Source organism: Taudactylus pleione, unplaced genomic scaffold (assembly GCF_031769625.1).
Source record: "Taudactylus pleione unplaced genomic scaffold, aTauple2 ptg000396l, whole genome shotgun sequence".
Taxonomy (NCBI): Eukaryota; Metazoa; Chordata; class Amphibia; order Anura; family Myobatrachidae; genus Taudactylus; species Taudactylus pleione.
The window spans coordinates 2,911,148-2,936,722 of NW_028284797.1; the positions used below are offsets into that span (position 1 = coordinate 2,911,148).

The 25,575-nt window shown below is 43.3% G+C and overlaps 1 protein-coding gene across 2 annotated transcripts in view; it reads left to right on the plus strand.

The window, feature by feature from the left end:
* Positions 1–25,575, plus strand: part of LOC148506778 (bile acid receptor-like) — a 180,919-nt gene that overhangs the window by 17,583 nt on the left and 137,761 nt on the right. The window contains exon 1 of one of the 2 annotated variants that reach the window (XM_088446294.1): positions 13,506–13,556. The exons of the other annotated variant lie outside the window; for it this stretch is intronic. The gene's annotated coding sequence lies outside the window, so the exon portion shown is untranslated. Of the gene's footprint in view, positions 1–13,505; positions 13,557–25,575 lie in introns of those variants that run through there. 2 annotated transcript variants of the gene reach the window in all.

Here is a 25,575-nt window from a genome sequence, read left to right on the forward strand (position 1 = left end):
CCGCCATTAGTGCAGTGGGATTTAAACAATTGATGGAGGCAGGCGATACCGAGACTTTACAGAAACGTCAGAAAAAGTGTCCTCAGTGTCCTGAAAAATGCGGTTGTACCCAATGTCCACTTAACCACGGACAAGTGGAACAGGGCAGACTAAGGACTATATGACTGTGACAGCCCACTGGGTGGATGAATCACCTTACGCAGCAACAACAGCAGCGTCACCAGTAGCAGCATCTCAGAAACGCCAGCTCATTCCAAGGCAGGCTACGCTGTGTATCACCGGTTTCAGTAAGAGGCACACCACCGACAACCTCTTAGAGAAACTGAGGGAAATCATCGCCCAGTGGCTTACCCCACTTAGACTCTCCTGGGGATTTGTGATATCTGACAACGCCACCAATATTGTGCGGGCATTACATCTGGGCAAATTCCAGCACGTCCCATGTTTTGCTCACACAATAAACTTGGTGGTGCAGAATTTTCTGAAAAGCGACAGGGGCGAGCAGGAGACGCTTTGGGTGGCCCGAAAAATTTCTGGCCACTTTCGCCATTCAGCGACTGCGTGCCGAAGACTGGAGCGCCAGCAAACACTCTTGAACCTGCCCCGCCATCACCTGAAGCAAGAGATTGTGACGCGGTGGAACTCAACCCTCTATATGCTTCAGAGGATGGAGGTGCAGCAAAAGGCCATTCAAGCCTATACATCCACCTATGACATAGGCAAAGGTGGGGGTATGCACCTGACTCAAGCGCAGTGGAGAATGATTTCCGTGTTGTGCAAGGTTCTCCAGCCCTTCCAACTTGCCACACGTGAAGTCAGTTCAGACACTGCCAGCTTGAGTCAGGTCATTCCCCTCATCAGGCTTTTGCAGAAGCAGCTGGAGAAAGTGAAGGAGGAGCTAAGACAGAGCAATTCCGCTCGGCATGTGGGACTCGTGGATGAAGCCCTTCATTCGCTTTGCCAGGATTCCAGGGTGGTCAATCTGTTGAAATCAGACCACTACATTTTGGCCACCGTGCTCGATCCTAGGTTTAAAGCCTATGTGGTGTGTCTCTTTCCGGCCTGACACAAGCCTGCAGAGGTGCAAAGACCTGCTGGTGAAAACACTGTCAGCTGAAGCGGAACGTGACACGTCAACACTCCTTCTTCATTTTCTCCCGCAACTGGGGCTGCCAGGAAAAAACTTAGGTATCCTAAGCAACCCGCTGGCGGTGATGCAGGGCAGGCAGGACCAAGTTTGGACATCTGGTCTGGACTGAAGGACCTGGCTACAATTTCTGACATGTCTACTGTCACTGCATATAATACTGTCACCATTGACAGAATGGTGGAGGATTACATCAGTGACAGCATCCAAGTAGGCTTGTCAGACAGTCCGTACCTGTACTGGCAGGAAAAAGAGGCAATTTGGAGGCCCCTGTACAAACTGGCTCTATTTTACCTGAGTTGCCCCCCCTCCATTGTGTACTCCGAAAGAGTGTTTAGTGCAGCCGGGAACCTTGTCAGCGAAAGGCGTAGGAGGTTGCTTCCACAAAATGTGGAGAAGATGATGTTCATAAAAATTAATTATCAACTCTTCCATGGAGACCAGCCTCCAGAACGTACAGAGGGACCTGTGGTGGTGGATTCCAGCGGAGACGAGTTAATAGTCTGTGAGGATGAGGATGTACACAACACTGAAGAGGGTGAGGAATCGGTGGATGAGGAGGATGAGGACGACATCTTGCCTCCGTAGAGCCAGTTTGTGCAGGGACAGATTAATTGCCAGCTTGTTTTGTAACAAACGAACCAATCATTTCAGTCACAGTCTTGTGGCAGACCCTGGCGCCGAAATGATTGGTTTGTTAAAGTGTGCATGTCCTGTTTATACAACATAAGGGTGGGTGGGAGGGCCCAAGGACAATTCCATCTTGCACCTCTTTTTTTTCTTTGCATTATGTACTGTTTGGGGCCTAGTTTTTCAAACCGCCATCCTGTCTGCCACTGCAGTGTCACTCCTAGATGGGCCACGTGTTTGTGCCGCCCACTCGTATCGCTTAGCATAGTCATCCAGCTACCTTGGTGCAAGATTTTGGACATAAAAACACTATTGTGAGGTGTTCAGAATAGACTGGAAATGAGTGGAAATTAAGGTTATTTAGGTTAATAATAGCATAGGAGTAAAAGATGACATAATCTCCAAGTGTCCACTGCAACGCCGGAAGAGCCGGGTCACTGCAGACTTAGGGAATATCTTGGGTCTGCACCGTAGTATGAAAGGGGTAAGTTTCGGGTCTGATCCAGATTGGAACCCTGTTCCAACCCCAGGGTCAGACCCGGAACTTTGGTATAAAAGAGGTATAATCCGGGACACCTATGATTTACACAGGTTCTGTGGCTGATTAAAACCAGGAAAAAAATCCAGTCTTAAATTTTACCAGCCACAGGACCTGTGTAAGCCTATATATGTTTAAATGTATCTCTCTCTCTCTCTCTGTGTATATATCAGTAGCAACTCTTCACTTGCTCTGTAATGCCCAGTAGCGTGTTAATATTGTTATACCCAATGTTTAACATTTGTCAGAGATTAATATTAACGAGTTAACGAGGTGGTTTGTGTTTCATTAATGAGACATGATAAGAACTAATTACTGAGATGGAGTAAACACAGCCAGCTAGGATCAAGCAGGGATGGGACAGTTCCTTAGACATAACCCAGCTGCCTCTAAAATGATTTCCTTTAACTTTGGAAAACCAAAATTCCTTTTAGCCCTTTGACTCTTTAAGAACTCTCAGGAAATGCTGCCATCAACCAGAAACACACCCACGGGTTCTGCGTTTTGTGGAGATGGTCTAATTCCGCTTAATCTTGTCAAAAAGGCAAAACAATGTGTCTTATTTGTATACATTTTTGCAGTACATTAAATTCATCAATTTTTGCAATTACTCTAGATAATGGTGAGCATCTTATTGGCATTTGTGAGACATGAGAGAAAGGTCTACAGAATAATTATAGATTTTAGAGTGATTGATTTTAATTCTGAGTCTTTCTTGTCAGTCAAGTGATCTTTGACTTTTATAAATCTTTTATCCAGTAATATTGCTATACTAAAAATTGAGCGTTCTGCAGCCCATCTAAAGAGTTGTCTACTTATGGAAGAATAGTAGTTAGTGTTGTAATAGATAAGTTATTTGATAACACTATGGGCCTGATTGTGAGATGGATACAAAGTGCTGGCATGCCAGATTTACTTTATGTTAATGCAATTATCCGTGAAGGTATACTGTATGCGCCTGCAATGCTACACCCTTGTTTTCCTGGGCGCAGCTGCAGATGTCATCATTAGTATTGGCACTAGCACCCTCCAATGCTGGCGGCCTGACGATCACCTGCAGAGCACAGTGGGCAGCTTTTAATTTCTTAGCAGTGTGCACAACTGGTGTTCCGTGCAGCTCCGTGTCTCCTCACTGACGCTGGGAGAAGGCATGGCCATGGTTCGGGGATATCAAAGCAGACTCAACACAGATATGCTTCCTCCCAGCATTAGTGACGAGAGATGGAGCTGGTCGGGACAACAGTTGTGCTGCCCTGTGGCAGCATTCTGCTAAGAAATGAAAAGCTGCCTACTTGGCTCAGGAGGAGAACGCCCACCCGTTGGCAGTGTAAATACATGCAGGGGGAGGGCCAGGCCCCAGAGGCGGCCAGGGCCCCCTGTAGCAGCCGCACCCCCTGCACTTACTATAGCCACACCCCTGCCTCTGTGCACTGCACTGAAAGCCTAAACTTAGAAAGTGGTATAAAATATAATTTAAAAAATATATTATTTTAATATAATTAGCATACTAAACAATGTATTTTAGTAATAAAGTATTTTTTCCTATCTTGTGCCACTGCAATAGCAACATGAGGAATGCCGGTACCTGTACCACTACTGTCTTTCTTAAATAGGACCTCAGCTGGAAGCAGCAGGTGGTACCCAGTATTAGCTATTTCTAGCTTGAGGGCTTCTGATATATTTTCCATATGATAAATAAACTTAAACTCTCAGGTGGCAAACAGTGAACTATTAAAAAATGACAAAAAGTACAAATAAAAAGTATTAAAAACACTGACTTATGCATTCCTCCAAACTCATGACATAGATATTGTTGTAAATGATGTGTGTATGGGTGTTATTTGCAGAGTAGTTAGGCCAGTGTTTTTCAACCACTGTGCTGTGGCACACTAGTGTGCCCTGAGCGGTTATCAAGAGTGCCGCGAGGTCAGTGCAGTCAGAGTTGATTTTACTTGTACTGTTGGCCCGGGCAATTCTGGGCTCTCCAGGGAGGCTTAGGCGCACCCGGTCCATGACCTATGGAGACGCGGCAGTGTGACATAGGTCACATACGTAGAGTTGCACGCCTGCCTACACACTGCTCCCAGCTCACTGAGTGTGATTGAGCAACCCCAGCCAATGAGGGACAGGACAGGGACAACAGTGAGCCTTCTCAGCTTGTTATTTAATTTTTTTCTGTGGTGGGCCAATGTGATTTTTTTTCTCCTGTGGGGAGCAATATGATTATTTGTTTGTTTTTTCTGTGGGGGAAGATGTGTATGTGTTTGTTTTTTTTCTGTGGGAACCATTTTGTTTTATATTTTTTTCTGTTTGGCCATTGTGTTTTATTTTTTTTCTGGAGGGCGCCAATGTGTTTGTTTTTGTTCTGTGGGGGCCATTGTGTTTTATTTTTTTTCTGTGGGGGACAATGCATGTTTGTTTGGCCAATTTGTGAGTGTTTTTTCCCATGGGGACCAATGTGTGTGTTTTTTTCCCATGAGGAATTGATGGTGTGCCTTAGAGATTTTTAAATCTTGTTCGGTGTGCTGAGAATTGAAAAAGGTTGAAAATCATTGAGTTAGGCCAACACCAGCGAATGACTCAAACTATGAACAGCCCATTTACTTAATCAGTATTGTTGATTTATTGATGGATAGCAGATATAGTTGTACTCACTGTTACATACACACTGGTGATGAGTTTCATATAGCTCACCGGTGAGTGTATGACACTTACGGGTAGTGGTACAGGACAATGAAACAGCCTTTAATGCAGGTACTAGCCTGGTCGCTTATGAGCTAAGCAGGAGACGTCCATCTCTGTCACTCCACACAGTGGCAAGTTGGTGCATGCACAGTACTAATTACGGTGGCCATCTTGGTACAGAGAATGAAGCCATCTTGGAGGGGTAGGAAGATGGAGTCTGCACAGTAGCACACTACTCTTCAACAGCTATTGGGGATGATTCTGAGTTGGGAGAAAAGGAAAAAGAGCAAGTAACTTTTCACCATAGTTTTGCTGCACTGCAAGTGGAGCAGATTTAAAATGTGCAGAGAGATTTAGATTTGTGTGGACTTGTCCAATCTAAAATTCAAATGTAAAAATAAAGCTGTCTAGTATTTGTGGGCAACATGAAACAGCAGCCAATGCTTACAAATGAATAAATTCTATGTTTATATATAAAATTTGGCGGGGTAACTTATCAGCTCCCTCACAACGAGTGATAAAACTTGTTGTGTATGATAAATGATGCTCCAGCCAATCAGCTCCCAACTGTCATTTTTCAAACAGATGACAGTTGGGAGCTGAAGCACCATTTATCATACGCAATGAGATTTATCACTTGTGAATGATAAAACTCGTTGATAAATGAGGCCCTTAATTAGGTAACGCTATCAGTTGGCAAATTTCACTCTTCACAACATGATGTCCAGCCCAGTCATAGCTCACAGTCCTTCCATTTGATACCTATCCAAGTGCCAGATTCCTCCCTATAGCATTCAATACCACCCACCTGACTGAGAGACCTCTGCCAAGTGAGTACTCATTCAACAGGATATTGCATGAGTGCCTATTTTGACCATTTCATATGTGTTCACATATATGACCCTTGACATCTATGATATGTATGAATTTATAAAAATCTGTGGATTTTCTGATGAGTTTGCTGGGCCTATTAAACATTATGGGCGGGCTGCACTATCATCAATTATGCAGTCAAACCCTCAAAAATGCAGTTTTCAGGGATTTGACCACATTCCTCATATGCACCAAGCTTCGGAAAGCAAAGCTTTCTGCAGCTTGGACCCAGAGGGCAACACTATTTTCAGATGGCATTGCCCAATAGAAGCCTATGGGCTTCTTTTGTCAAGTGCTCTCAGATGGATCCATTGGATCCCTACCAGCACCCCCTGCGGTGTCCACATCATACGACACATGCACAGAGGGACTTCTGGGACATTAACCCGGATATACTTCTGTTGCAATGACAGCTCTTATCGGGAGATAAGTCCTTTGTGATTTAACTTGCAAATCTTCATGCATACCAGAGCTATTAACGCTGGCATCCATGCGATGAGTGGCGGTGATGCATTATGCATCCTGCCCTAAATATATGCAGGATATTCCCTGAAAATACATGTTTTCATGGGGTACCTGCAAATATTGAGGACCCCCAGATACACACTGGGGGATTGCAGCAGATATCTATGATAACTGCAGCGGTACCTTCATCTTCTTCTGCAAATTCAGCCCCCATAAGTTTCTAACATCAGAGTAGTACACAAACCATAGGTGCGCAAGATACAGACTCTTTCCCTATTTTGTTGTACCACTTTCCTTAACTTGTGGGAGCACCCCCTATTATAATTTGATATATTCATCTATGCACATATACAGGGACCATATAAAGATCCATGGGCCTAGTTCACCACGGATCGCTATTGCGATCGCAGCTGCGATTACACATGCAGGTCTGCTGCGAAAATATGCTAATGAATGCAATCGCAAAGCCATCGCACAGCCAGCATAGACTCGCCCACTACCGCCGACTACCGATATCTCACATCCATAATACCTTGTAGTCATGCGAATACATCGGGAACATCGAGTAACATCGGCCCCTCATGCACAATTACAGCAGGTCTGACCTTACTTAGAAATTGCTAACCTCGTCGCAATCAGTGAGTACTCAAGCTGCGTATGCCATCACAGTGGCTAATCTATGCATGCCTGTGTTTCTCTGACCACTCCCCCGTCACCACCCCCAAAATGCTGACCTCCCGTCATTCACTCTGCAATGGCTTTCTTTCTGCGTGGGTGATCTCTATGTGATCGCAATGCTAACACGCGCATTGCGATGCATGCGCTGTATGCACGATCGACCGATCTGCGTACACGGTTGCAATTACAATTCATGATGAATCAGGCCCCATATGCCTGATATACGAGGTCTGTCTAAAAAGTTTGGTGAATGGTCTCATATATCTGTATGCAACAAGGTCGCTCATACGCGCTGACATGCATGGACATATCTGGACCTGCCCCCAGACAGGGTTTGCCCGAGGCAGCCACCACACTGCCATTGCATTCATTTCAACAGTGTCACGAGCAGTGTGCGTCAAACAGCAATGGAGGAACGACACAACATTAAGGTGTATATTTATCAAAGTTCGTTTTTACTTTCGTTTTGATGTTCGATTTAGCTTACCTCATATCGAATCAAAACGTAAGTACAAATCCCTCTTCAAATCCCACATTTACTAAAATCGATTTTAGAAGCCTTTTCTAAATCGAATTTGATTTGGTTCGATTTTGAACAATGATTTGCTGTTCGTTTTTGCATGTTCACGTACAAATCGAACAGCAAATCCCACTTTAAAATGAACTTCAAAGCCCCAATGAATAGAACTGCTTTATGCTTTCGTTTTCAGCATGAGCAGTTCATTTTCACACAGATACATGCATACATCAGTGAGATACATGCATGTATCTTACTGTAAAATGCTTGTTAATTGTTAAATTTATTAAAAAAAAAATTACATGGGGTCCCCCTCTAAAAGCACAACCAGCCCCGGACTTTTCATATCTTGGTTGTGTAAGTACAGGAAAAAAATTGCATGGGGTTCCACTGTACTAAGCACAACCAGCACCAGGCTCTGATCCGGTCCTGGTTCTGGAATTATAGGGGAAAAAATGCGCAGGGTTCCCCTGTAATTGCAACAACCAGCACCGGACCCTTCCTAGTGGCGGGGGTTACATTACCTCTGACCGCTAGTCAGCCCAGGCCAGGATTCCCTCTGGAGTTGGGGACCTCCCCAATAAAGGGGTCCCCCTCTCCAGGGCACCTCAGGCCTAGGCTGATAGCCCGGGGCTATCCCCACCACCCCTGGGTGGTGGGTGCAGTATGATAGTGTAAGTGTAGTGTAAAAAAAGATAAGTGTAAACATTATCTTTACAGTAGAACTGCAGGTCCCAGCAAGCCTCCCCTGCATGCTGGTACTTGGAGAACCACAAGTACCAGGATGCGGGGCATTCAGGGCCCACTGGTACTGGTATGCTTGATTCACCTATAAAGAAATGTTTAAATAAACACAAGACACACACACCATGACCGTATAACTTTAATACATACATACACACTCACTCACCTACATTATCTGGACTGGTCCCCTTCATCCTGTAGGCATCCATGGTCTTCGTAAAATAAAAAAATGAGAAACACGATCCATGAACTTAGTAGCAACCACGATGGTTTTACCTCCCGAATGAAGAGCTCAGACACGGCTTCTCCCTTTTGTAGAGCCGCATCTGAGCATTCATTAGCTGAAAGAGGTCAGCCCCCGCCTCTCTCAGCCAATGAACGGCTCCCTCCATTGAAGTCAATGGTAGGAACCGCAGAATCAACTTTAGTAACCCTGCGGCTCTCCATTGACTTCAATGGAGGGAGCTGTTCATTGGCGGAGAGAGGCAGGGGCTGACCTCTCTCAGCCAATGAACACTCAGATATGGCTCTACAAAGGGAGAAGCCCTATCTGAGCTCTTCATTTTGGAGGTAACAACCATCGTGGTTGTTACTAAGTTCATGGATCGCGTTTCCAATTTTTTTTATTTTACAAAGACCATGGATACCTACCCCTTTATTGGCCTGGCCTGACTAGCAGTCAGGGGTAATGTGTTTTGGCTGGGGAACTAGGTGATAGGGCTTCACTGGCTGTGACATTACCCCCCCCCCCACCCCGCTAGAAAGGGTCCGGTGCTGGTTTTGGAAATTACAGGGGAACCCTAAGCATTTTTTCCCTGTAATTCCAGGACCAGGATCGGCTCAGAGCCCAGTACTGGTTGTGCTAAGTACAGGGATACCCTATGCAATGTTTCCCCTGTACTTGCACAACCAGGAATAGCTATGAAAAGTCCGGGGCTGGTTCTGTTTTAGGGGGGACCCCACGTCATTTTAATTTTTTTTTTAACTATTTCCAAGCTTTTTACAGTAAGATACATGCATGCATCTCACTGATGTATGCAAGTATCTGTGTCAATCCGACCTGCTTATGCTAAAATCGAAAGAATAAAGCAGGTCTGTTCATTTGGGGATTTGAAGTCCGATTTGAAGTACGATTTGTGTTCGATTTCAAATCGAATAATAGTAAATAAGGGATTTGTGTGGTGGTCTATGTAAAAGTACCAAAGTTTTTCCGATGTTCAATTTTGAGTGTGATTTGAGTGAAATCCGGTTTTATGTTCCATTTTACATTCAATTTTGCCTTTAGTAAATCTCCAAATGCAAAATCGAATGAATATTGAATATGAAATCACACTAAAATCAAAATTGAACCTTTGTAAATATTCCCCTAAGTTCTGCTTCAAATTGGGTATATCGGCGATGGAGACGCACCAAATGTTGGTGAAAGTCTATGGGCAGGATGCTGTGAGTAGAAAATGTGTGTACGATTGGTTTGTATGCTTTCGCAGTGGCAAGGAATTGGTGGCAGACGAGCTCCATGCTGTTCAACGCACACTGCTCGGGACACTGTTGAAATGAATGCAATGGCAGTGCGGTGGCGACCTCGGGCAAACCCCGACTGGCGGCAGGTTCAGACATGTCCATGCATGTCAACGCGCATGAGCGACCTTGTTGCAAGCGTTGCATACAGATATATCAGACCATTCGCCAAACTATTTAGACAGACCTCGTATGCTTGGTGCAACAGACATTCCTCTGTAGCAAACATTCGAAAAAGGGGAGTCACCTCTTTAATATGATGTGACCCCATAGTAGCTATTGTCTGCTGATCAACTATGGGTGATCAAAGTATTACCTGTGTTACTGAAAGCATGCAATTTTTGGATATGGGTGTGCCCTATCACCTTTATATTTTGCACCTGGACACCCACAGTTGAAAACAGGAAATCACCTCTTTCATACAATGTGCCCTCTAAGAGGTTGATGTCTGTGAAGCTGGGCATACACGGCCAGGTAAAATGTGTGTCAGCCTGCCAGCCGCAGATGTCTGCGATATACACTGTGAGATTTCTCACAGTGTATTAGCCCGACATCTGCGGTCCGCTCCCCGGGGGAGGAGACATTTCCCTGTTCCTTCCATGGGAGGGAACACAGGAAATATCTGTCTGTCGGCAGCGGCTGGGCATACACTGCCCGATGCGGCCGACAGTTTACCGGTAAATATCGCATCGGACAGGCATGCTGGACGGATATCGGGCGCATCGCCCCGATAATTGTAGCGTGTATGGCCAGCTTAAGTGTTTAAGTCAAGATGGTGAAAAGTAGTAAAGAAAAAAAAAAAGTTTATTATTATTTTCAAGTGCAGATTTTAAAAACCTACACTCAGAATTCTGTGCAGTAGATTAATGCGAAAGTTACAGCAATGAAGTTCTGTATTTCTTTGTGGTTTTTATTTATTTTTTAAAACTGATTTGATTTTGGTTGACATTATTGAAATTTCAATAAAAACACACCTTGTCAGACATTTAGTTGCTTTTTATTTGAGTAGATAGCTGTTTAAAATAAAATAAATGAATGGTATTAGTGCAATGACTTCTGAAAAAAAACAAGGTATAATTTGTATTGGTACTGCATAAAAAATTATTCATATTCATCTTGGATTGTGACATGTGCAAACAGAGCCGCCATCAGGGTCGGACTGCCGTCACTGTAGTCCCAGGCCCGGACAATCTGGGGGCCCGCCCGCTGCTACCCCGCTGCTGCACAATAGCGGTGACTCCGGTGAGTACAGTAGCTGACAGACCCAGCACAGGGACACCCTACCGCTCCACCTCCTACCGATACCTTTGCCGGACACTCGGGGTGGGGGGGCCTGCCTGCTTACTCCTAGTAGTGTTCGCCGTCCGCTACTGTTGTCAGTAGCACAACAAGGGCGGGATGAAAGCTGCACAGGAGCCCAGTGCTCCTTCCTAAAAACAGCCGGCGCCGATGATCTCCAGACCAGGCAGCTGCACCTAGCTCTCGGCAGTGTTGTGCTCATGATCTAATCATGGCGCGACGACAACGCCTCAGAGGAGCCGCCCGGGTGAATACAGAAGGAACAGGAAAACTTGGCAGGTAAGTAGGCTATAGTCCTGAACCATGGGGAAGCATGATACGAAAGAGAGCCCTATCAGGAACATACAGGTGGAGGGGAGCAGAGTACACATTGTGGCAGTAGGGGAGAGGTGTGTGTAAGTGTGCCTGTGTAAGTGCATATGTGTGTGTAAGTGCATGTGTGTGTAAGTATGTGTAAGTGCATGTGTGTGTAGAAGTGTGTGTGTGGAAGTGCATGTGTGTGTAAGTATGTGTAAGTGCATGTGTGTGTAAGTATGTGGAAGTGTGTGTGTGGAAGTGCATGTGTGTGGAAGTGCATGTAAGTATGTGGAAGTGCATGTGTAAGTGCGTGTAAGTATATGTAAGTGCATGTAAGTATGTGTAAGTGCATGTGTGTGTGTAAGTATGTGTAAGTGCATGTGTGTGTGTGTAAGTATGTGGAAGTGCATGTGTGTGTAAGTATGTGTAAGTGCATGTGTGTGTGTGTAAGTATGTGGAAGTGTGTGTGTGTAAGTGCATGTGTGTGTAAGTGCATGTAAGTGTAAGTGCATGTGTAAGTGCGTGTAAGTATGTGTAAGTGCATGGAAGTATGTGGAAGTGTGTGTGTGTGTGTGTGTGTGTGTGTGTGTGTGTGTGTGTGTGTGTGTGTAAGTATGTGGAAGTGTGTATGTGGAAGTGTATGTGTGTGTAAGTATGTGGAAGTGTGTGTGTGTAAGTGTGTGTAAGTGTGTGTGGAAGTGTGTGTGTAAGTGTGTGTTTGTGTGTGGAGAAAAGGGTGAGGATAGAGCACATTATTGACATAAACAACATGGGGTGAGGAGCTACTGTATGTAAATAAAATAAAAATAGGGGGAAGGGAACAATAAAAAAGGGGGGCACTATAATAAAAATACAGACAGGGGTACACTAACAGAAAAATACAGTCAGGGGGCATTGTAAGAAAATACAGACAGGGGGCACCAGAAGAATAATACAAACGGGGGGGCATTATAAAAAAATTGTAAATATATAATTAAATATACTAATATTGTCTGTGAAAAGGTGTTTTATTTTTTTCCTTTATCACGAAATCTAACATTTAAAAATTCCCTGGCAAGAAATTCTGTATTTAGCCCTGCTGCCAGTGGGCATTCAACAGGCAGCATAGGAGCATATAAATATGAGACAGCTGCATTTTAGTTTGCTGCTAAACCATCGTTCATTGCATAGCGTGAGCTGCAGAGCTCTTATTCTCTGTATAGTAAGGCAGTCAGTGTTGCACTTACATACTATAACATGTATTTTTACCCCTATATGCTAGCAAGGCCATGTAAAAAGTCTGGGTCCACAGGACTAACTACAGACAGTTAGTGGTCCTACTACATGCCGGGTGGGCGCAGTGTTCAAGGGGCATAATTTTTCTTAGGACGCCATTTGCCCTGACTGCCATTAGTTACGCCTCTGACTAATATCTCTATGACAGGACGCTACACCGCAGAATGAGAGAAGAGGACTGAGGAGCAGCCAGAACAGAAGGAGTGAGGTAACTAAGTTAAGTGTTTGGGGTTGGGGCCCTGCCTATTTTGTTTGTCCCGGGCCCCATATTTTCTGATGGCAGCCCTGTGTGCAAATGTCAAAAAATGGGCTCAGTACAGAACCTAGAAAACCCTCAGCAGAGAAGCGGTTCAAATGGTGTTTGGGATTAGAAGGCGGAGCAGAAAAGGAGAAGTTTACTGTATTTGTTTGGCAGTATCCAGAGGATTTGGATAGGATGTTAGACAGCAGTATGTACAGTTATATGAGGAAGCCAATAGAAGTACAAAATTGAACCCAATGCTGTTCTACTTTGCATGAAAGTTTTTGAAGATGCTGTGTTACTTTAGTGTGTCATGGCTGAGATCAACAATAACGCTATTGATAGGGCTTGGTTAAGATGTGGTATAATTATTAGTGACAATGTAACATATTTGAAAAAATGAGACTGACTACAAAAGGTACAGTGGTAACAGTCGCAGCTTCCAAAATTAAAGGATGAAAATAGAAACTTTGTGCAGAACATTAAACAACCAAATAGAATGTTAGCAGTTACAATTACCCTTTATTGAATGCGAAGCAACCCGGGTTTCTGTGCAGTGTGAAAGGTCCAGGTCCAATATTGGATTTTTTTTCAGGTACTTCCATAGAATACTTTACGTTGAGAAGAGGACGTGAACATCTGTGAGCACGTGAGTCTGTGTGAGTGTGTATGGATGTAATAAAGCTTTATTTTCATGGTGTGTATGTCTTCTGTTTTTTACACATTTCTTTACAGGTGAACTACACGTACCAGTGGCCCTTTAATGTCCCGCATGCTGGTACTTGTGGTTCTCCAAGTACCAGCATGCGAAGGGGGGGCTTGCTCCGACCTGCAGTTCTACTGTAAAGACAATGTTGTTAATTCTATTTTTAACACTACACCTACACTATCAACCTGCCATCCACTACCCAGGAGCGGCGGGGATAGCCCCCGGGCTATCAGACTAGGACAGGGGTGCCCTGGAGAGGGGAACCCCTTTATTGGGGGGTCCCCAACTCCCCAGGGATCCCTGGCCTGGGCTGACTAGTGGTCAGGACTGATGCTGCGGCTGGGAGGCCCGGTGAAAGGGCTTCCCTGGCTGTGGCATCAGCCCCTGCTGGAAAGGGTCCAGAGCTGATTTTAAATATAGGGGGTACCTCAATCCAATTTTTTTTCTCCCTATATTTAAAACCAGGTCTGGCCCTGCTGCCTGGTGCTGGTTCTTAAATTACTGTGGAACCCTACACATTTTGTTCCCTGTAATTTTAAGAACCAGGACTGGCTGGCAAGTCCGGGGCTGGTTTGTCTTTTGGGAGGACCTTACGTCATTTTTTTTAAACATTAACCCATTTTTAACCATTTACACAAATAAACATACACAAATCACAGTGATTTGTGTATGTTTCTGACCATCTCGCAGCTCAGGGGGTTGAGAGATTGAAAAGTGATTTTGACAGAGAGTTTTCTCAATTCTCATCCCAATTCTTGGTAAATTTGAGAGATGTTTGTTTTAGGTGCACAGTACTTCCGATTTGGCCCGATGGTGATTTGATTCAAGATTGCTATCTCACCCGAGTTTTACGAGTGAGATGAGAGAAATCTCTCTTTAACTCACCCGACTTTTGCCTTTAGTAAATTTGCAGGCAGGAAACAAATGAATAAATCACCCGAGATCGTCAGCTTGACCTATCTCGAATCTTAGTAAATTTAACCCTCAGTATCATCAGTGTGTACTGATCTACTGTACTACTAGGAGCAAAAGATGCATCTCCTAACAGGCATACTTTCCTGTACGTGCTTGTCTGCAAAGATGCTTTCATTACTGAACTCTGCCTATGTGAGAACCCAACTTCTGGGTGGATGATATAAATTGCATGTGACTCTGTATAGCCAAATATGTACACTCTCATTTTCTGAGAATACATAGTGCGAATTCATGCAAATTGCACAACACAAAAGGTCATACTTTCAACTCTGCGTCAGCTCAAAATGTTTCATATTTTGTATGCAAACATTGTGAGTCTGATGCAGCACTGACCGAAAATCTGACGCATATGCTCACAGAAATAAATGTGTATATTCTAGGGATGTGCAGGCTCGGATAGGTTCGAGTTTGCACGTTGAGTTCGGATATTTCCCTCCAAAAAAACGGAACTCAGAAAGAGGCAAAACATCATCTTACATGGACGAACATCATCATTCCTGGACAAAAGTAAGTGGATATTTGAATGTTTATCTATGTCAATCTGTTTTTAATTTTTTTAATTTGTCTTTGCTAATGTAAATTTTCATTAATGCGTGTGCATGTATGCAGTATGTGTTTTTATTTGGCTAAATGAGACCTTGTTAATGTTGTTTATTTTATTTTTTTTTTATTTTCTTTTGGGTTAATGTTTTACATTTAAAATGTTTTTGGGAATACATATTTGCTAATATTCCAAACTATACATCATTTAGGTCAGGAGCGGATCCAGAGACGGAGTCGGAGGCCTGCCCGACCCCTCTCCCCAACTCCCACCATCTCCTCCCCTGCCCACTCCTCCCAAATTTCTTCACCCTCCCCTGACCTGGACATCCCTATTTCCCCTCCCTCTCCTGCTCCCCAATTCCAAATAACCCCTCCCTCCCCTGTCCTACCCATCCACATTCCCACACCCTCCCCTGATCCACCCACTCTATATTCTACTCCCTCCCCTTTATCTCCACCTGAAATTACCCCACCTTATTCTGCCGTCCACTGGCCCACTTCATCGGAGGATGAGGATCTGGGCCAACCTGGCCCTGAAGCTGCAGGTAATTTGTTTTATATGTGTGCAAATAATTTGAGAAAAGGTGCCCTATATGCATACACTGTGGTATCCCTGAATACAATCTAAGGCCATTCCAAATTTGTACATTTTTAATAATTATTTTATGTTAAATCATCCTTTTTTTATTATTTTTTATTTAATTTAAAATTTAGGGCCAATTTTTTACCTTACAATGTCTTCCATTTTTTGTTTTTGGGTTGTACATTTTTTTTTTTTGAAAAATAAATTTTTGGCGATTTTCTACATTCTTCTTTACTAAATAAATTTTTGCATTACCACAAATGCCAGAGCCAAATACAAGTTTCATGTTTTTTTTTTTATTTGTTGTATAAAATTAAAATACAAATTGTGTAAGGATTATTTCAGATGCCAAAGTGATTGTTCAACCCACTATTCTCATGGTCTTGTTTTTTTTAGTTGTTTTTTTGGGCCATTTGGTAATTTAGGCAAGTTCATGTAACCACTATATTTTTGCCAAAAAATTAGCATGGTATGTTAAATAATTTTCATGGTAAATCATACTGTTGTTTTTTTTTTTAAATAAAAAAATAGATATTAATACATAGATTTCTCTTTCCACAGACCCAAGGATGCGGGATCAGCAGATTTTGGCCCAAAAATTAAATATGAGGGGCCATTTGGTGCAGCTGCTTGTGGCCATGGACCATCTTGTTGTTTTATTGCACCATTAATGTTTTTTATGTTTGTTTTTGTAATTAAAATTTGTTATATGCAAAAATTCTAATTTATTGACTCAAACATTAGCTACCAAGGTCAATCAATGTGTTTGCATGTGTTTGTATGTGTTATTTTTTTTAAATGTTTTTTTTTTTAAGATTTTGCTTATGAAAATGCAAACAATGGCCCTCATTCAGAGCCGCTCGTTAGCGGCAGTACGCTCGTTCCGAGCGATGTTCGCACATCTGCGCATGCGTACGGTTTTTAGTACGCATGCGCGAACAAGTCTGTGCGGCCAAAAATCGTTTGTACGCTATATAGCGAGTGCCTGCTATTTTGAGTGACAGAATGAGGCGTATGTGGGTGGTAACAGGGGAAGGTGCTTGAAAATGGGGAGTGGAGAACCGAACGCAGGCGTGCTTAAAGGTCAAAACGGGCGTTTTATGGGTGTGCATAATTAATACAGCAGCGTCATTGACCACGTCACTGGGTTATTTTATAGCCAGAACTGCTCGCAAATTTGTGGTAGCAAACACCAACCACAAGAATAGCGAGCAGTTCATACGCTGGTCGATGTACTCGATTAATCTAATAAATAGCGGACATGACGTATGGTGCGAGCGGCCAGGGGGCGTTTTTAACAAATAAACGAGCGTATGTTTTGCTCGCTCGTTCAGACTTAGAGGTGTGAACAGACTGCAATTTGCGAACGGATCATTTGAATAGCCACCCCTTGTTTTTGAACGAACGACCGCAAATAGCGAACGGCTCTGAATCAGGCCCAATGTTCCAGACTAATATTTAAATTTAACATACAAAAAATTACATTACATACAATCTTAGTGGTTTCCCAGAAATTGAAGACATATTTTGAAAATCCAAAAATTTGGTTAATTGACATTAACTCCATAATGGTTCACTAGAATACCAGTATGTAGTTATTGTTTTTTCCAAATTTAAAAAATGCAACTTCCAAAATAGGAAAATAAAAAGGAAAAAAGGTTGGCTAAACTATGCAAACATGTTGTTAATTGTTAGGTGAAAAAGTCAAAAATACAAAACTAAAAAAAATCTAAACACTGGGTTAAAAATATCAAAGGTACTGTCCATTTGTTAAAGGCTTTTGGTGTTTTTTCTTTTTAAAAAAAAACAAACTAAACTCAAAAATTTTTAATACACATTATCACCCAAAACAAAAAATATACTCTTTTAAAAACACAAAATCAAGAACTGGTTGAAGATGGTGCATGCCAACATGTTGTCCAAAATCAGGTTAAAAACACATTTGTCCAGGTGTTAAGTTCATTTGTGAGTCATTATTGTCACAGTCGAGCAATTTCAGGAACCAAGCAGGTTGTTGTTTGGTTTTTGGAAAAACAAGAAAAGAAAAAGTTTACAATTCAAAGCATAGGATAGTTAACACACATAATTAACCTTATTCCCAATGTCAACAAATGTTAAAAAAAGGAAAATAAAATACCTGAAAAAACGAGAAACTATGTCATCACGTATGGAACCCCCAGACACTCTCCTAGGACCAACCTCAGGGGGGCCATCCTCCGGCAAGGCATCCTCTGGCTGCATTAGAACACCACTCCTTATGACGATGTTATGGAAAATCCCACACAGGACCACAATTTTGGAAACCATAGCCGGCAAATACATTAGGTCGCCACCAGAGTGGTGGAGGCTTCTAAATCGGCCTTTTAAAAGGCCGATACAGTGCTCCACCACCTGCCTGGTGGCAGTAAGTGCGGAATTAAATTGACTTTGTGGCCCTGGTGTAGGGACCAAATAAGGAGTGAGCAGCCAGGGTGTGCAAGGGTAACCACTGTCTCCTGCAAATGTAAAAACATAAAATGTTAAAAAAAACATATTAAAAAAAAGGTAACGTCAAGACATTAAGGGTCCCACTTACCCAGAAGCCACGCATCACCAGCTTGTAGGTTGTTTAATTTCTGCCAAAGCCCTGATTGCCGGATGACAAAAGAATCATGTGCACTTCCTGGGAACTTGGCATTCAGGGACAGGATCTGGAGGGTGGCATCACATACCACCATTACATTCATTGAATGAAAATGTTTTTGGTTCCTAAATATAACCTCCTGCACTGCTGGAGGCTGAAGTGGTATGTGAGTGCCATCCACAACCCCTATGATGTGTGGGAAGCCTGCAATTTCGAAAAATTTTTGCTTCACCACAGTAAGGGAACCCATATCCAATGGCATATTAATAAAATGATGGAGGTGCTTAAATAATGCATCCATCACGCCCCTCAGGATCCGGGAAAAGGAGGACTGTGAAATTCCTGCCACTATTCCAACTGTGGTCTGGAAGGATCCTGAGGCACAAAAATGTAACACCGACATAAACTGTGTTAGTGGTGGTATTGCTGTTGGATTGGTAATTTGCCTTTCAAGATCACTCTCTATTAATGAAAGAGTTTCTAGGATAATTTTTGGTGGTAGGCGGTAACGCCTTAACACCTCATCAGCAGGCATTCCAAAAAGGGTGACACGTGTTCGAAATACCTGGGGCCTTGCACGCCTACGAGGCCTACGCCTAGGAGGATGTCCCGGTTGGTCGGGGTCTGTGACCGTCGCCAATATAATTCGGCCAACAGCATTCTGAAATGTTAAGCAATGAAGTTAAGATTTAGATTGTTGCGAATGTTAAAAAATACTTATCTTTTCAGCATAAAAAGGTGAATCTTACAGGGTTGGGCAGTGACATCTTGTAGTAAACCTACGAATTTGTTAGTGAGAAGAAAAAAACACTCAAAAGTTGACAAAAAATTACAGACTAAGGCAAAATGAACCAGAATGCATGCACTACCCAGATCATGTTTTCTTAAAACCAAAAAATTTCCAAAAAATGTACTGCCCGCTTAACATTGACCTTGGCAAACTGTACGCCACATTTAACCTTAACGCCAAAACCACAAACATTATCGCAAAATAGTACGCCACATTTAACCTTAACGCCAAAACCACAAACAAAAGATCGCAAAATAGTATGCCACATTTAACCTTAACGCCAAAACCACAAACATAAGATCGCAAAATAGTACGCCACAATTGATGTTTAAAAACTAAAAAATAAAAACTTGGCAAATCAGACAGGTTTTTATGCACAACACTGCACAGCGTGACCACTAAAAATAACCTTCACAAATGTAGATAAATACAAGTTTATAAGGATATCAAAAAACACTTACCACACAGATGTAGACACCCAAAGTTTCCAAATCCAAAAAAACCAAAGACAATTTTCAAACAACTAAATGAAAGAAAAGTAAACACAAATTGACATTTTTTAATTTAAAAAAATTTAACATGTAAAATCGAAAGAAAGTATATTAATAATCCGAAACACTTCCAATATATAACATCATTTTTTTTTACATTTTTTCATAAATTCTTACGTACCTAACCAAAGCCAAAAAAACCCACTCGAAACTCGACGCCCAAGACCACGACCACGACTCCAAATCCAACTCCAAGTCCAACTCCAAACTCCAACTCCAAACTCTAAACAACCCACCCCGAAAACAGGCCAGAAATAAGGCTTAAATAGGCTAAACTTTCCCGCACAAATCAATGACGCCCAATAGGTGCGCCCAAAGCATGATGCGGCCGCGTAATGCACACGCATCTATAAAAACGACACGAGAGCACTAAATCGGTCTGCTTTACTCATTTTGTCAAAAATGTCCACTGAGGAGCAGCAAAGACCAATTCCACAAACTCACAGTAAGTACCTCAAAAATTGAATGTCAAAAAACATTACAACAATTTTTTTGTTTTAATGTTTATTACAATTTTAAAGGCATGGAGACAGAGAATGAGGAGGCTGTGGGGCCCAGCAACCAGCCACATCAAAAAAAAAAAAACGACAGCCACAATTCACAAGAAAGGAGATGGAGGTTTTGGTGCAAAAGTGCATGGATAACTTGACCCATGCACCAAGAAATATGGGTGCAACACAGAGATGGAAACTGTGGTAGGACATAGCCAGTGCTGTCAATGGGTTTGGTGACTTTGTCCGTTCAACCAAAGAGATCAAACGGCGGTACGTAAATGCTCTAACCTAGTTCCCAAAATTTGGAGGAACATTTAAAATCTAAAACTACTGTTTTTTACCAACAGATGGAGTGACTTCAAATATCGCCTAAAGCAAAAGTTGGCTGATAGGGCTAGGCATGCAGGGGGGACAGGTGGTGGGCCAACCCCTGTGTCACTGGAGCTGACTGATTTGGAGGAGCTGGCACAGGGGTGTGTGCAGGAAGAGGAGGTGTTTGGAGTGTCCAACATGGACACAGTCATGCCAGACTTTGCGGCTCCACATGTTCCCGCAGGTAATTTAGTTAAAACTGTTTAAAAAGGATTGTTTTGAAAAATTTTAAATGTACTAATATTTGTATTATCTATCTTTTTCACACAGGCACAGAAGAGGAGGAGTCTACTCCAGAACTGAGTTTTGGCCGCAGTAGATCTGCTGCCTCCGCAGGGGAGGAAGCAGTATATCCGGCTGGGGACCCTGTGGCGGACAGTCCAGGGCCTTCCCCTTCGCAGGCAGTGGCCCTTCTCTCAGAGCTCAATGAGAAAACGGATAAGAACACCGAGATTCTGATGAGGATGGACGCCAATCTGCTTCGGATGGAGGAAGCCCTGGAGGAAAACGCTGCGGCCAATGTCAGAATAGCTAATGCCCTGGAGCAGCTCGTCCGTCTGCACATGTTGGAGCCGGCCTCCCTTCCTGCTGGAACATAAGGGCCCTCCACCTCTGGCGCAACATCAGCCATCCCTCCAAATGTGCCTAGCCCTATGCCTAGGCCAGAGGAAACACCAGCTACCTCTGGCCAGGCACGGCGCACGACCAGACGGACAAAGTCATGCTCCCTACAACATCAAGCTAAGCGGGGGAAAAGGCGTTGACAGCACTGGCTAATTCCACCAAAGTCCATCTCTGTGTTTGCCCCATATTTTTGCACCACAAAACCACCCTCTCCTTTCTTGTGAATTGTTTTTATTTTTTTACATTACTTTATATTTTTGCTTAAAAAAAAAAATTTTGGCTGGAAAAAAAAGCCAAATTTATTACAAAATGTTTACATTTAATATTTGAAAAATAACCCCCCCCCCCAAAAAAAAATTGTGTGTCAAATTCATTAGCAAATGGCTAAATGGGACTGGAACAAACATACTTAAAAACATAACAAAGGTCATATACTTAAAAAAATGTTATTTTAAAAAAAACATAAGGTAACAGGTAAGTAAACAATAACACAAGCAAAGCAATTAGTAGCTTATTGTCTTTCTGTATTGAAACCAAAAGGAAAAAAAAAAATAATAGATAGATAGATAGGTGTTGGGCTTTTAAAAAACTCAATAAATCTGACAACATGCGTACGGAATATAGCAAAAACAACAAACATTTTTAACCTTATTGAAACATTTATTTTGTGATTGCTATGATTTCAAAACACAAACAAATAGGAACACAATATGCGTTCCAAATTTAGCTAATAAATCATGGCCATTGCAAATCCCCTTCTCGCAAGTGAACCAATTATTAGGTGATTGGTCTTGTGCCTTGTAAAGGAGAATAGCAAAACATCGATTCGCTAAGGGAGCTACGAAGGGACCATCGTCTTTGCGAGATCCAATACCCTAACACAAGCTGAACGAGCAGTCATAATGGAAACTGTATCACACAGTGATGTATCCAAAAGACCGTCCAAATTGGACGTTCGTTCAAGATAATACATGTACGCCCAAAAAACGGCTTGACACGCCTGCGTTTTCACATCTCCACCCCCGTTACCACCCATAAACGGAACATTCTGTCAATCAAATTACATAGGTCACTTCCTGTTCACTGTGTATACGAGCGAAAGAAAAATGACCGCAAAGATACTGCCGCACATGCGCAAAGATAACCGGACGCATGCGTGGTTTAAAAAAATCGAATGCGTACGAGCGAACGGCTGCTTGCGTCCGGCTCTGAATCAGGCCCTGAATTCAAATTGAATAAAACATTGAAATTCAAGTAACGTTGCATCAGCGGTACTCTCCTTCAATACTGAAATGTCACTGTACTGTCTTATAGCTCCTACTGTACATAGTGAGAGGACATAATAAAGTCCTTAAACAGGCGGCACTTGTAAATATAAAACAAACATTAGGTAAATGAACCCACTTGACCCTGCCTCATGTTTATTTTATTTGTACAAGTGCCGTCTGTTTAAGGATCTCCAAATATCAAAGTTAAATTGGGTGCCAGGATGCAGTACATTTGCAATATGCTGTAATATACACTAAATTTGGGCTACAAATTCAGAGAAGGAAGGGGACGCCAAATTACTGCCAAGCCCTGGGTGAAACAAAAATCATAATTTTGGCCCTGTCCTTATTGTATGTTTATATGTATGTCGTTATCCTCTGGACAGGAAGACCTTTCTCCCGCTCTGACAACATCCCTCTTAGTAGGGACTCTTGAGAGAAGAGCCACCTGTGTCTCTCTCATGGTGGCATTTTTGTCTGCTTACTTAGCCATCCCCTCCCTGAGCACTGGGGATCTTTGCCACTATCCCCTCTACCCAATCTGGTTTCACACTCTATGGTCTCTGTCTTCTGCATATCTCCCAACTGACCCTATTTCAGTGGGTCAGTCCCATTTTAGAGGCACTGTCCCGCTGTCCCCTGCGGGAAGTTGGGGAGGACCCACTAACATCGCTGCTCTGCATAGCTGAGCAGCGGTGAATGGATGATGCGCGTCTGTACGTGTTATCCATATACACAGTGCCGGCTCTTGAAGAGGCCGGGAGCCTGTCCAGCAGCTCCCGGAGCACTGGGCAAGCCCCCATCAAGACGAAAACAAGGGTGCGGCTCACGGACGCGGTTTTCCCATGAGGCCATGCCCCCTATTTCGGGTGCGTGTCCCTCCTACCAATACTAAAATGTTGGGATGTATGCTTCTGTACTGTAGTAACAGCGACCTCCATTTCTTTTCTCGCTCTCTTTCCCTACCTTTTCTTTTCTCTACTTTTATTCCTCAGATTATTGGTAGCACTGGTTTTGTTACACATCCTCAATGTGCTGATTCACACTTTGCCAGTTTACTATGTATTTTATAGTTATTTCATACAACACTAAAGGGTTAAACACTCCTCAGAAAAGGTCCCTCTTACACAAAAGTATCCAGTCACTTCACAGGGATTTTATATTTTGACAAGAGATGCATTTAAAGAGGGACGACCACGCCTCCGTGGTTTCCTGCAGATTCCACTTGGTGGAATACTTCTATAACTCCTCAAATAAAAATGGTAGCTCTATCATGGTCCGTAACTCAGTCCCATTCCGACTTTCCAAATCCGCAATTATTCTGATGTAGGGTATATTATTTTGGTAGGTAAAGTAGGCCACCAGACCGTCTCTATGCTCCCTATTCAGGCCAGACTGGGTTTTTTAATATTTTTTTTAAACTCTTCAATGTATTTGCAGTGGGAAGGGACTTTAACACTACCCTATCTCAGGACTTGGATAGATCCATTCATTGCCACACCTCACATCCTCTGGGTCACTCCTACGTATTTTGTAACCACATGGCTGGAGCTGGCCTATTCGACTCATGGAGAGCTCAGAATCCCACCTCTAAAGATTTTACTTTTTATTCTCCTGTCCACAATTATGATTCTCTGATAGGCCTGCTCTTGGCTTATAGAACTTCTTTTCAACTTTTATCTGATACTGGTACTGTCTCCAACCTTTGGTTGGATCATTTGATAGTTGGGCGTCTTTCTCTTTTATGCAACAGCTTCGGGGAAAACCATTTTTGTGACTTAATGAGACCGCTTAAAACCCAACACTTCAGGTTGCAGTTTTCCTCTCAAATGAAGGAATACTAAGGGGCCTATTAATTATTACTTAACTTTCTCTGGAGGTACTTAGGTTTAGAACTCGCATGGAGTTCTACCTAATTACCAGAGGAATTCATCATTCCTCCTCTCCATAAGTATCTATTCCGAAAAGCTGTCATTTTTGCGATGACAGCTTTTCGGGAAATGCATACTTTTCCCTACTTGCCTGCATCCTCTGGCTGTCTCCCGGATCAGCCTGGCTTGAATGTAGCAGCTGCTGGACCCCCTCCCTCCCACCTCCGCTGCCCTCTCCACTGTACAAAGATCTGGCGGCGGCGGCGGTGATTGCTCCGGCTCCCCCCACACCCTATGTCCTCTGCACCCCTCCTCCATTCTATGTCCCCTGCACTCATCAACTTCCCTGTCGGGTCCCGGCTGCCATAGATTGCATCCCCCGCTGCCCGCTCCACTGTACAAAGATGGATCTGTTGGCAGTGGTGGTGGCTCCGACCCCCCCTCCATCCTATGTCCCCCGCACTCACCAATTTCCTGGCCGGGTCCAGGCTGTCATAAACTGTAGGACCCGCTCCCTCCCCCGCTGCCTGCTCCACTATACAAAGAAGGATCTGCGGCAGTGGAGGTGGCTCCGACCCCCCCTCCATCAAATGTCTCCCGCACTCACCACCTTCCCAGCCGGCTGTAGTCGTGGGCACGGACCCCCGACCCCCTGCCCGGTCTGTCCTGGCTTCAGAGGCTCAAGGGTGGTTAGGCAGAGGGGGCTGTAGGCTTATTATTATTTTATTTTTATTTTTTTTACTTTTCTATGTTCTCCCCACCGCATACTGCAGCTGCCGGGAAGCGTCTCTCCTCTGTCTGTTCCCTGCAGTGACACTTGTAAGTTCTTCTTCAATTAACTGTTTATAGTAAATAAACAGTTAATTGAAGGAGCACTTACAAGTGTCACCGCCGGGAACAGAGGGGAGGCGCTACCTGGCAGCAGCAGCATGCGGCAGCGGGGTTACCAGACAGCCAGAGCCGGAGGAGGGACCCTGAGAAGGGACCAAGGAGTGATGGAGTGAGCCGGAGGAGGACCTGCCCAGCTGAAACCAGGTAAGTATATCCCTCTGTTACAGCCTTACAGAGGCTGTATGCCACCTGAGAGTGGCGTATAGTAACAACATCAAATATAGAAAATACATCATTTTCAGAATTTGATGAATAGCCTAATTTCTACATCCTCATACTAATGTATGGGGAGTGTGGAAATTAACACAGACAGACTTAACCAGGCGATATCAGTGATATCTCTTGCGTTAAGTGTGTTAATGAATACTAAAAAA